The 12,401-nt window shown below is 33.5% G+C and overlaps 1 pseudogene; it reads left to right on the top strand.

Moving 5' to 3' along the window:
- Positions 11,857–12,401, top strand: part of LOC109837895 — a 1,507-nt pseudogene continuing 962 nt past the window's right edge.

Genomic DNA, 12,401 nt, shown 5'->3' with positions numbered 1-12,401 from the left:
TTATAAAAGAAGAGTGCGAAAAATGGGCACCACCAAAAAAAAAGAAAAAAAACAAGGAGTATCTCTATACTTAATGACCTAAGCCCAATTGGGTTGGGATTCATTGGCCCAAAACTCGTTAAATGGTCACTTAGAAAGCCCGTTAAAATAGAAAACAATCACAAAGAATTAGAGAGTGGAAAAAAAATATATATATATATATATATATAACACTAACCATTTATTTTATATATATATTGTTGTTTTGTATATATGGTCTTGAAAAACAATTTTTGATCAAGAGACTTGAAAGTTATTTAAAACAAAGAGTTGGCATGTTCTTTTCAAAACTTTTTAATTAAATTTCTAAGATTTGACTTGGTTTTGTATTGCTATAATGAAAAAGATTTTCTAGGGGATTTACATTAGAGTTATATATAAAAACATTTTCTTGATTATTAACCAGCTTCAATTAGAATGTTTAAATATATCAAGGAAAATCTGTTATTTACTGACTTATTTAACTTGGCAAGATGACCGAATTTTGTGGGTATATTCATTACAAATCCTCACGAGACTACAACTCGTCCACTAGGGTAACCTAGGGGTTCAAAGGCTTGTTGTATACGCTAAATACAACCACAATTCCTACGAAAGTGAGTTAGGATTTTCTTTTTATTTTCTTTGCTAGAGGACTAGCAAAAGTTTAGGTGTGGGGGTATTTGATAATCATATTTTATTACAATTTTATACCCTCATTATCTATTTTATATGAATAAATATACCACTAATAATTGCTTTTATCTTTAATTACAGGTTAATGAAGAATAAATCCCAAAATCCTATCTCTCAACAAAGGCCCTTGAGTAAATGAAGAAATAAGAGAAATTCAAGAAGCCAAAGTGAAATATTTAAATTTTAAAAGGCCCAAAGCCCATCAAAAAAAAATTACACCAAAGAGTTGGAATGGACTTGGATGCAAAGAGTTGGAATGAAATGGACTTGGATGCAAAGATTACAAGACCAGACTGTGCTGCAGACTTTGAAAATCAAATGAATCATGAAGCCAAATGCAAGTGGGCCGGACAAAGAATGGGCCGGACTTGTTTTTATTTTTATTTTTAAAATCAATTGGAGCTCTCATGAATTAGACAAGCTGCTGCAGTTTTTTTTTTACATTCCTCAATGGGCCAAAAATCATGCAAGTGGGCCGGACAAGTTGCTGCAGATTTGGATGATTAGCTTCATGGACCGGACTTAAATGATAAGTTGATTTTCATTTATTTTTGAAAGTCAATTGGGCCTCCTATGTTAGGCTAGAGAAGAACAAAAAACAAATCCAAAGGTGGAGATTGTTTTGCTTGGGGTTCAAGACAAATCCAATGGCTCATATTCATTGATGATTACTATAAATAGGGGTAGAGAGTGAGGGGTTAAGGGTGTGAAAAATTTTGAAACTCCTTTTGGAGAGGAGGGCTACTCTTAATTGAGAAGGCCTTCCAAAAATTATAACTTTAGTTGTAATTAATAAAAATAATTTTTCTCCTCTTTAAATTTGTTCTTTCTCCTCTTTGTTGAATGATGAGGATGGAGATGAAGAGCAAATTGAAGGTTTGCATTTCTTTTCTCTTTTATTTCTGTTTAGTAATTTCTTTATTATTGCTTATTAGTTAGATTTAAATTCATGCTTGTAGTGTAGATTTATTTTCTTGTCTTTTTATTTCTTTTTGCACTTTAATTTGTAGAGTAGATTTATTTTCTTGCATTTAATTTTTGTAATATATTTGGTAGTTTAGAATTTTATTTTCTTTGTAGTTTGATTTATTTCTTGTTCATAGTTTAGATTTTTCTTTTCTTTTTATTTTTGTAATTAGTTCTTTTTCTTGTTTTTATTTCTTAAAGATGTGAATTTAATTCTTGTAGGAAGTTTAGAATTATATGAAACTAGTCTAATTTCTTTTATATTGTATGAATTATTCTCTTGCACTTAAAATGTTCATGTTTAGGATAATCAACTAGAGAACTAATCGGTAGAAGAAGAATTTGATAATCTATGCTTATCTTAAATGGTTTGATAGGTTATGCTTATGAATTCTAGGATTATTATCATGTTGTTGTTCTTATCATGAATAGTAATTTTAACTTAGATGATAATTTGATAGGTTACACTTTCCTTAAATGGTTTGATAATCTATGCTTAATAAATCTAAGTTGAAATATGATAAAAAGAGAATAGTTTATATTTTGTAATTCTTATACTTTATTCCTAATTGTCACGCACAAAACATAAGAACTATTTCTAATAATCTCTTAAAATCACCTTCCTCGTGGGATCGATATTTTTTATACTATAACTTGATAAATTATGCACTTGCAATTTTGGTACATAATTATGCCGCACCAATCCATACTTCTGTTAACGATGAAATCATCATTTATTTAAAAAGTCCTGAATTATTAGAAGAATTTAACAAAATATCAACTTTTGAAGTTCTTCAAGGATGATTTGTGAAATTTGATGATTTTATTCCATGAAACTTTGGATCATATTTTGAAAATGTAGGATTGCTTGAATTATTCTCTGCTGAAAATAGAAAACTCACATATCCATTTCTTGTGCAATTGTTCTATACTAATATAGAACGTGTGGGAACTATTGGTGGTTCTGAAAAACTTAAGACTCTTGTTAAAGGAATAGAGATTGACTTGACTACAAAGTCAATTGGAAAAATTTTTAATATTCCTTATCAAGGAGTTTCTCTTAGGTCAGTTAGGATGAATGATTCAGATCTTTTATCTAATCATATATTTCTTCCTGGATATGGTAAACCTTTAAATAACTCAAACAAACTTCGTCCAATTCCTAGGTTCATTGCACGAATCCTAGCTTATAACTTATTTCCAAAAACTGGAAGTTTTCATTTCATTTCCCTAGATTTAGCAAAAGCTCTATATGCTATAATGGGAAATATCCAAGTTAATTGGGCTGAAGTTTACTTTGATAATCTTTTGACAATACCAAGAGGATTTCTTCCTTATGGTGCCTTTTTAACAAAAATCTTTGACAAATTTCATGTGGATCTCAAATCAGAAAATTCTGTTGTCCGTTCCATTGAATTCTTTGATTCCAATTCCCTAACTAGGATGAAGTTAACAAATTTTGAAATTCAAGAACAAAATCCTCAAGATGAACCTCATATCCTCATCAAGAAGAAATTCCACAAGATATTCCACAATCTTTAACTCAAGCAGGAGCTTCTTCTAGTCAACCACCACCATTTCCTACGGAACCCTCATGCTTTTCAGACGTGCAATACAACACTCTAAGTGCACGTATTCTTGAACTTGAAACTGCTCAGAGAGCTCTATATTCTCAGAATTTATATATCATTAGTAATCAAGAAGAGCTAATCAAGAAGTTTGAAGACTTGGACACAAAGCTTAATGCATATTTTCAAGGACAGCAACCTCCTCCAGCTCCTTAGAAGTTTATGCATGCATCATATTAGATTTGGATGTTTTCTATGTTAAGTTTTAAAACAATTATATTATTTTGTTTAAGTATCAAAAACTATGTAGTTGTGAGTTGTTAGGACATATGTAATATGTTATTTATGTTGCTACTATGTTGATTGTGTGTTTACTTTACTATGATGTTGTTTGGTTAGTTAATATATGTGCTACATATTTTAAACAGATCATGGTGATGAACATTGTGGAACTTTTGGTCTTTATGGTAAGTCTTTGCCTACCTATTTGGATGGGTGAAGTTATGGACTATGTTCATAATCTGGATGATTTGTTTGAAGTTTTAGCTCATGTTGAAGAAATAATGTCATGTTTAGGATAAATGTTTTTCTCTTTTTGTTGATAACAAAGGGGGAGAAATATTTACCTATTTTAGAATTATGTATTGTTATAGACTCTAATTTGCATATATGCAGGGGGAGTAAGTATGGTTATTTCATAATGTTTAAACCTGGTTATCAAATACATACTTATGCATAACTTATTTGTTATCATCAAAAAGGGGGAGAATGTTGAATATCATATCTCTACGATAGTATTTTGATGATAACAATTATATACAAATGCACTAACTTTTATATGCAGATTTCAATATCAAAATATGAACAAGTGCAAGTTGATTTCAAGGCATTATGAAGTGAAGAAGATGAAGAACATATGAGATAATATATTTTACATTTTCTTTACTTAGGAATTATTGTATAAGCCTTGATCACACACACGCACACACACAATATTAGAACACAATAACACAGGCTTAGTGTGTTGGTTAACTATAGAAATCCCCTATGTTAACCATTAGAATTGCTTAGTGTGTTGGTTAACTATAGAAATCCCCTATGTTAACCATTAGAATTATAGTTAAAAATTGAATATAAAAACTTTTTAGTTCATGTTTTTTACTCTTAGTAGTCGACTAATTAGAATAGTAGTCGACTACTCGTGTATAAGACTTAAATATATGTTTCTGTAAATTTACAGTATAGTCGACTAATATGGATTATAGTCAACTACTTAAGTGTTTGACAGAAACATAAGTTTCTGTTATTTTATAGTATAGTCGACTAATCAATATTATAGTCGACTACTGAAGGCAAAATTCATTTTTCAAGTTTCTGTCAAAATACAGTATTGTCGACTAATGAGCATTGTAGTCGACTACTGAGAAATTTTCTGGATACACAGAGTCTGTTTAAACTCAGTGTAGTCGACTAATCTGTATTGTAGTCGACTACAGATACAGTTTTTCCAGAATTCAAAGTTTGAATTTATGACTGTTTATAGCCGTTTTTAAACGTTTTTAAAGTTAAAAAAATTGTCTTGTCAAGGGCTATAAATAGGTTTTCTGTTCAGAAAAAATGCAGAGATTCACATACCCATAAGCTTGATCTTTGTGCATTTTTTCAAGTGAAAAATATTCAGATTTTGAGAAAAAAAAGTTTCTGAAATTGCCTTTGAATCTCATTCAAATACTTATTTTTTAGGTAATTTACAGAAGTGAGAATCATTCATAAGCCATTACTACACTACACTACAAATCAAGGCTTATAGGAATTGAAATTGTTGTTTCAAAAGTTCTCTCAAGTTGTGAGAGGTGTTAATCTCTTGGTTTAAAGATTGGTGTGCAAATTGGTAAGGTGTTTGTCAATTGTTGTTGCAAATTTACAGGGACTTACAAATTGGTCAGGTTTGCTTTTGATTTTGTAAGTTTATTCAAAATCATAGTGGAAACTCTCAAGCGGGATTTGCTTGGGGACTGGATGTACACCGGATTGGTGGAACCAGTATAAAACCTTTTGTTTGTAATTGTAAATTTCTGAGATTGCCATTTTTCTTTGTAATTTATAATCTACTTTGCATAAATTTTAAAAGAACACTAAACCCTTTTCCCCCCCCCCCCCCTCTAGTGTTCTAGTGTATCTATTTTAGATCCTACAGGATCCACTCCCTGTTTTCATCCGGCAAATGACTGTTGAGGATGACTGTTAATATATCTATTTTGATGTCTCTAATAATTTGATTTGTGCTTCTGTTCTTCGTCTGAAAAATTCTTGTGTTTCGTTATCTCCAGATGTTATAAACTGCTGTCGATAACGCCATTCTTTTCACTTTCAGTTTGAACCTTTTTCCCTTTAACCTGCTGTTGTACCAATTGAGGAGCAAATTCCAATCACAAGCTCTCCAAGTAAATTGAAGCCAGCTCATGACCCCATTCCAAACTTCATTGGAGAATCTACATTCAAAAATAAATGATTTCGGGACTCCAAACCTGCACCATCGCATAGAGAACACTGCACAGATTGAAGAAGCTCTCTCTTGAATAGCTTATCTTTTGTAAATAGCTTATTTTGAACAGCCAACCACAAAGTAAATGAATGCCTAGGAGAATTTAACCTTTCCCAGACAGTGTCGAACCATAGCACCTTGTTAGCTGTTGGAGGTAGACTTGAATACAGCAAAGATAGATGAATTTTAGAGTTCTTACAACAAGAACTGATACACTGTTTCAAGCTATTAACCCCTCCACAAAGAATCACTGCCTTGTCTCTAACTTTTAACAATTGTTTACAAAGCCAAGAATCACCATATTTCATATTCACTTGCCAAATATTACTGTTTTTTAGATAGGTTCCATGGATCCATTTGATCCATAAAAGCTCTTATCAGAATAAATATACCAGATTGTTCTCAGGGCAGAAGCCATGTTCCATTTTGTAGCTGAAAAGATCCCTAATCCACCATATTTTTTTGCATATACACACTTTATACCAAGACACAAGTGGAGTTTTGAAATTCTGATATGTTTTGCCCCTTAAAAACTCCCTACACAGAGCATCAATCTTTTGGAGAACTTTTATTGACAATATATAACTAAATGTACAAAAGATTTGAACACCTAAAATCACACTCTTAATGATATGAAGCCTGCCAGCATAGGATAAATTCCTGTGTTTCATCCAGATTTGAAACTAACCAGAAATTTTCATGAATAGAGGACTGCAATCCATATAAGACAATCTCTTTGTAATTAGAGGCAAACCAAGATATTTAATTGGTAAGACACCTTCAGGAAAGCCAAGATGATGGTTGATTTCTGTTTTAACAAGATCTCCACTCCTCCATAAAAAACAGAACATTTGGTAAGATTAGCTTCCAACCCAGAAGAGTCACCAAACTTACGGACACAGTTGTATAGCTTGAGAACATAATAGAGATCACCTTTGCTAAATAACAGGAGATCGTCAGTAAAAATCAGATGAGAGATTTTCATCTTCCCACATTTTGGATGGAACTTGAAATTTCTGTCATTCTTCATCATATTCTGTTCTCTAGAAAGATATTCCATTCCAATAATAAACAAGCAGGAAGAGAGTGGATCACCTTGCCTCAATCCTCTAGCCCCTTTGAAATAACCATTAAGAGATCTATTAAGAGAAATGGTATAGGTGAAGAAATGCAGCACATAATCCAATCTGTAAACACCTTTGGAAAACCAAGGCCAATGAGCATATTTTCCAGGAAAACCCAGTTAATTGTGTAGAAAGTCTTTCTTATATTAATATTAATCATGGCTCTAGGAGAAAGATGCTTTCTACCATAATTTTTAACCAACTCATGTGCTAAAAAAATATTATTTGATATTTATCTTCCTTTGACAAATGCACTTTGTGCTTCACTGATTATATCCCCATGACAGACTGAATTCTATAGGCAAGAATTTTGGAGATAAACTTGTACATGCAATTACAACATGAAATTGTCCTTTAATCAGCAAGGGTTTTAGGGCACTTCACCTTTGGAATGAGAGTTATAGAAGTGGAATTGACTGCACCCAGTAATTTTTTAGTTTTGAAAAACTCCTCAATAGCTTTTGTGATCTCCTCACCTATAACAAACCATGAAGACTTGTAGAAGGAGACACTATAGCCATCAGGACTAGGGGAGTTATCATCAGGTGTAGAAAATATAGCACTCTTGATCTCTTCTTTAGAAACAGGTTTTGATAAATTCCTGGCTTGGATCTCATTTAAGCAGGTGCCACTTTGAATGATGCTAATATTTGGAGCAGAAGATGGAGCAGATGTACCTAGTAAGTTCTCATAATAAGTAACTAGCTCCTTGACAATCAACTTACCATCATGATTCTATTTCCAGAGTTATCATATAATACCATAACTCTATTTTGGTGCCTATTGCTCTTGATGACAGAGTGAAAGAACTTAGTGCATCTGTCCCCCATGTAAACACTAAGAAATTCTAGCTTTTTGTTGATAGAAAGATAATTCACACTCCAAGAGTTTGTTGTAAGAAGAGGTACATTCTTTTTCCTATCTAATGAATGAAGCATTGAGAGGATCAACTTGGAGAACCTTTTGAACATTTTCCAATTCTAGTTTTGCTCTTAGAACTTGTTCGCTGATATTGTTGAAGTGTCTCCTATTAAGATCTTTCAGTGCATTTCTCAGCAGTTTCAGTTTGGTACAAACTGAATAAATAGTGTGACCTTGCACATGAGTTTGCCAAACTGAAGAAACAGTAGGTAAATAATCTTTATGTTTTGTCCACATCTTAAAAAACTTGAATGGCTTTTTACCCTGCACATAATCATCATAAATTGAAACAAGTGCTGGTGGATGATCAGAAAAACTAGGGAGTAAATACTCCACATGTCTTGAATTATATCCATGGATCCAGGCTTCATTCACTAATGCTCTATCTAATCTACTCCATACCCTTGTGATAGGGTCTTGCTTGTTATTTCAAGTGAAAAAATAGCATGTGGTTCTCAGATGTGAAATTTGACAGTCTTCAATGAACTGGCAAAAATCCTTTGTTTCAGCATCAGTAAGCATTGCACCACTTAATTTTTCATCATTGCTGATCAAAGCATTAAAGTCTCCACATAGAAGCCAAGGTAAATTCCCAACACTTTGATGAATCATTGGTAATTCTGACCATAATTCATTTATAGCCTCTGAATGATTAAAACCATAGACAGATGATATGATACAATTGAGTCTATCATCAAAAGATTTAACAACACAAGTAATTTGTTGAGCTGAGAAACATATAATTTGAACATCCATAATGTTTGGGTCCCATAATATTAGAACCCTAGCTTTTCAGAGTTTCTGACATTAGAAAACCAGTCCCGATTATTTGCAATCCTCTTTGCTCTAGCCTGAACATTCCCATGCTTTATTTTGGTCTCAAGAAGAGCAAGAAAAGATAGGTGATAGTGTAGTAAATGTCTCTTGACCAAACTCTGTTTAGGGGATTTATTTAATCCCCTAACATTCTAAAAAGAAAGATTCATGGATTCAAACCCCCTCTATCAATTGTAGAGGGATTAGTACAACTAGCCAAATAAATCAGAGGAGAGAAGGAATTCATAGGCTTGTTCATATTCTGAGCTACTCTCCTAGAGGAATCAACATGATTGAAATTATTGCAGCTAGCATTATCTCCAGAACTTGCAGGCAGAACGTGCACATCATGCATAGAATAGTGCATATCAAAATTAGATTGCTGTAAATTCTCACCCACCTTCTCTTGTATAACATGCTCTGATTTTTCAAGCACAATTTGATCATGGGAGCAACTTCCATCTTGCCTACTCAAATTTCCTGTATTACTAACTTTCTCAGCTTAATTTGTACTTTTATTAGGAATCCACCTTTGAGTTACAGGATACCTCTTACAGACTTTAGAATCATGCCCCACTTGTTTACAATAATCATACCATCTTGGTTTCAATTCATAGATGACCTTCTGGTTATACTGTTTATCATTTGGCCCTTAAATTGTGATCTGATCAGGTAGAGAGGCTAGCATTTTAACTTCTATAAGCACTCTAGCATAGGAAAGTCTTTGTTTGATTGCTGTTAATTTGTCAGTAGTAATAGGACGTCCAATGACACTTGTAATTTTGCTAATTCCTTTTTCATTCCATAGATTAAGCTTCAATGCCGGCAACTGGATCCACATGGGATAAAGACATTCACTAACTTTATCTAAATCTTCCCCAATTGTCCAAGGTTTCAATAGAAGGGGTCTGTAGCAAAAAACCAGGGGTCATTCATGAGGATTTCATTCATTCCCTCCTTATTATTGAATTTAAAGAGAAAAAACCCAGCTCTAAGAAGACAGACTTCAGGGATAACTTTTTAAGCCTAAACTTTTTGCACATAATTCTCCATAGCTTTGAACTTGACATTGAAACCCATCACCAGACCAACAAGAGAAAATTACCATATTGAACAACCTTCGTTCCATTCATCATCACTAAAACTAACTGAATCCTTTGTTTCAGAGGGGACATAGCTCAGATCTAAGCCACTGTCAGGTTTCCTGTTATCAGAAAATAAGCTAACCCAACTTTTCTGAGGGTTCTTGATCTGAATAGTATTGTTTGTATTACTTGAAAATTCTCTAAGAGGGAAACCAGAGTTTTCTTTAATTAAAATCTCATTATCAACATTTGCTCCCGAAACCAAATTTTCATTCAATAGAACAGTATCAGGAACCAGATCCACAGTAGGACACGATACAACATTAAGATCTCTAGGAGGAGGAGAATTAGGATCCATTCCCAGTTCAATAATATCAGCCCAGGACACTCTATTTGAGCTAGAGTAAACATTATGAGAGAGGGGAGACTTACTTAGGAGGCGATTTTGAACCCCACTCATCACTGGAGAAGCCTGAACTCCACTCACCACCGGAGTAGCTTGTGAGTTCAAAGAATCAAGAATGTCTGCCATGGATTTCTTCTTCTTCTCGCCTCGTGGACCAGTGGAGCCCATGATGAAGGAGCTAGATCCCTCATCATCTTCATCAAAACTGGTATCAATTTGATCACCAGGAGAAACCAAACTCAGAATTGAAGCTCTAAGACCTATATTCAAGAGCTTCTTCCCGTTGTTACTCTTCTTCTTTGTCATCTTGATCACGACAGTGGCGCACGTTAGCAACCCCTAGATCGCGCGCTAACGTGCACCATGAGAGCTGCCCCTTTTTTATAGGCACACGCCTTTACCGCTAAGTCAAAGTGACGTTATATTAGAATGAAGTTTGATGGTGTATGTTATTTGCTGATTATATAGTATATTTCATAAAACTAGAAAATATATATTTCTAAAATGGAAAGATGGAGGCAAACCCTAAAACTAAAGGTTTTAGAATTAGTGGACAGAATACAGTGTACATTTTTTTAGTAAAGCTAAAAAGAAAAATGAGCCTATAGTACATTGACGGTCTAAAAGTAATTATTTCGTTATTTAGTTAGCATCAACCGTTCATCATGATGGTGGGATTGAGGATGATATTTTCCATCGAGTCAAATCAAGATGGTTAAAATAGATGAGTTCTTTAGGAATTTAAGGTGATTGTAGAATACCTATGACACTAATGGAAAAGATTCTATATAATAGTTGTAAGACTGACAATGCTTTATGGATCATAATGTTGAGCAATTAAAAAACAATATATGTAAAATACGAGCATAGCAGTAATTAAGATGTTACGATGATCTTGTGGGTATATGATAAAAGATAGGATAAAAATTGAGCCTATCCGTAGTAAATTAGAGGTCGCTCATATACAGAATAAAATGAGAGAGAATTAACTAAGATGGTTTGATCATTTATAATGGACATCACTTAGTGAACCAATAAAGAAAAAAGTAACAATATTATATTAATTAGGTAAAGAGATCTGGTGATAGACGTATAAGAGAACATGGTTAGAATCAATAAAAAAATGATATGATAATGATTAAATTAACAAAGGAGATGCCCTGAACCAGAGCAGAATGAATGAATAGGATTCATGTAGGTCATCCTAAATATTTGAGGTAAAGGCCTTGTTGTTGTTATATTCATGTAGTAGAGGAATTGCCTTTTTGGTCATAATTATTTATCGTTTAGATACACGATTACTAATTTTAACTTGACCGCAAGTGTGTTGTGCTACAATCAAATTAAGAGTGTATTTAATTAGGAGTAGTTGGAACTACATATTATTAATTAATTTAGTTAGATTTTGTTTAAATACCAATCAAATGTTGTTACGATAATAATTAGATAAGTACAAAATGAGAGTATATATATATTGTAACAAACTTCAATTCAAGGTTCATCCGACCGCACGAATTTGATGTTGCAAAGCTGCAGCTAGCCGTACTTTTAAATATCCCTACTAACGTACTGCGAAATCAATTGTTAGGACTGTAGCACATATTAAATACATTTGTTGTTGATGCTACTTCTAACTGCAGACCACACTGAAATTGTACAAATCCATAAACAAGTGTCTTTTAGAGGTAGAAAGCGAAAGCAAACGGTGAGATCATGCAAAAACCTACCGAACAGCTCTCTTGTTGCATAGCCATTCGCTCTCCCTCTCCCTCTGCACCTACTTCCAGTAACTTAGTTGGTCAAAGGGACCAACCTTTAATTTACGTGTAGCCAGCCTCTCCGGTCAAAATCTCCCTGATCCCTCTCTCTCTCTCTCTCTCTCTCTCATATCTCTTGAATATTAGTATATAATCCTCTCTATCTTCCCTTCCAGCTACCTATCTTCCGCTCCAATCTCCTCGCATTGAATTGAATTGAATTGATTTCCCCAAACAAAGTCCATCCAATTCAATCCTCAAAAACAAAAAGACCATCGATCGATCGATCGATCAATCAAACTATAAAAAAAAATTAGAATTAAAAAAAAAAGTAGATTTCTGGCTCTTTCTTAATTTATGTCTTCCTCCTCTCGTTAGACCGAGCAAGTACGAGAAGGGGAATTAATCAACATGGGAAGATCTCCTTGCTGTGAGAAAGCCCACACAAACAAAGGAGCCTGGACCAAAGAAGAAGACGAGCGTCTCATCTCCTACATCC

The sequence above is a fragment of the Asparagus officinalis genome, chromosome 4, assembly GCF_001876935.1.
Source record: "Asparagus officinalis chromosome 4, Aspof.V1, whole genome shotgun sequence".
Lineage (NCBI taxonomy): Eukaryota > Viridiplantae > Streptophyta > Magnoliopsida > Asparagales > Asparagaceae > Asparagus > Asparagus officinalis.
Note: the sequence above shows the minus strand (reverse complement) of the source record. Positions and strands in the feature narration are given on the sequence as shown.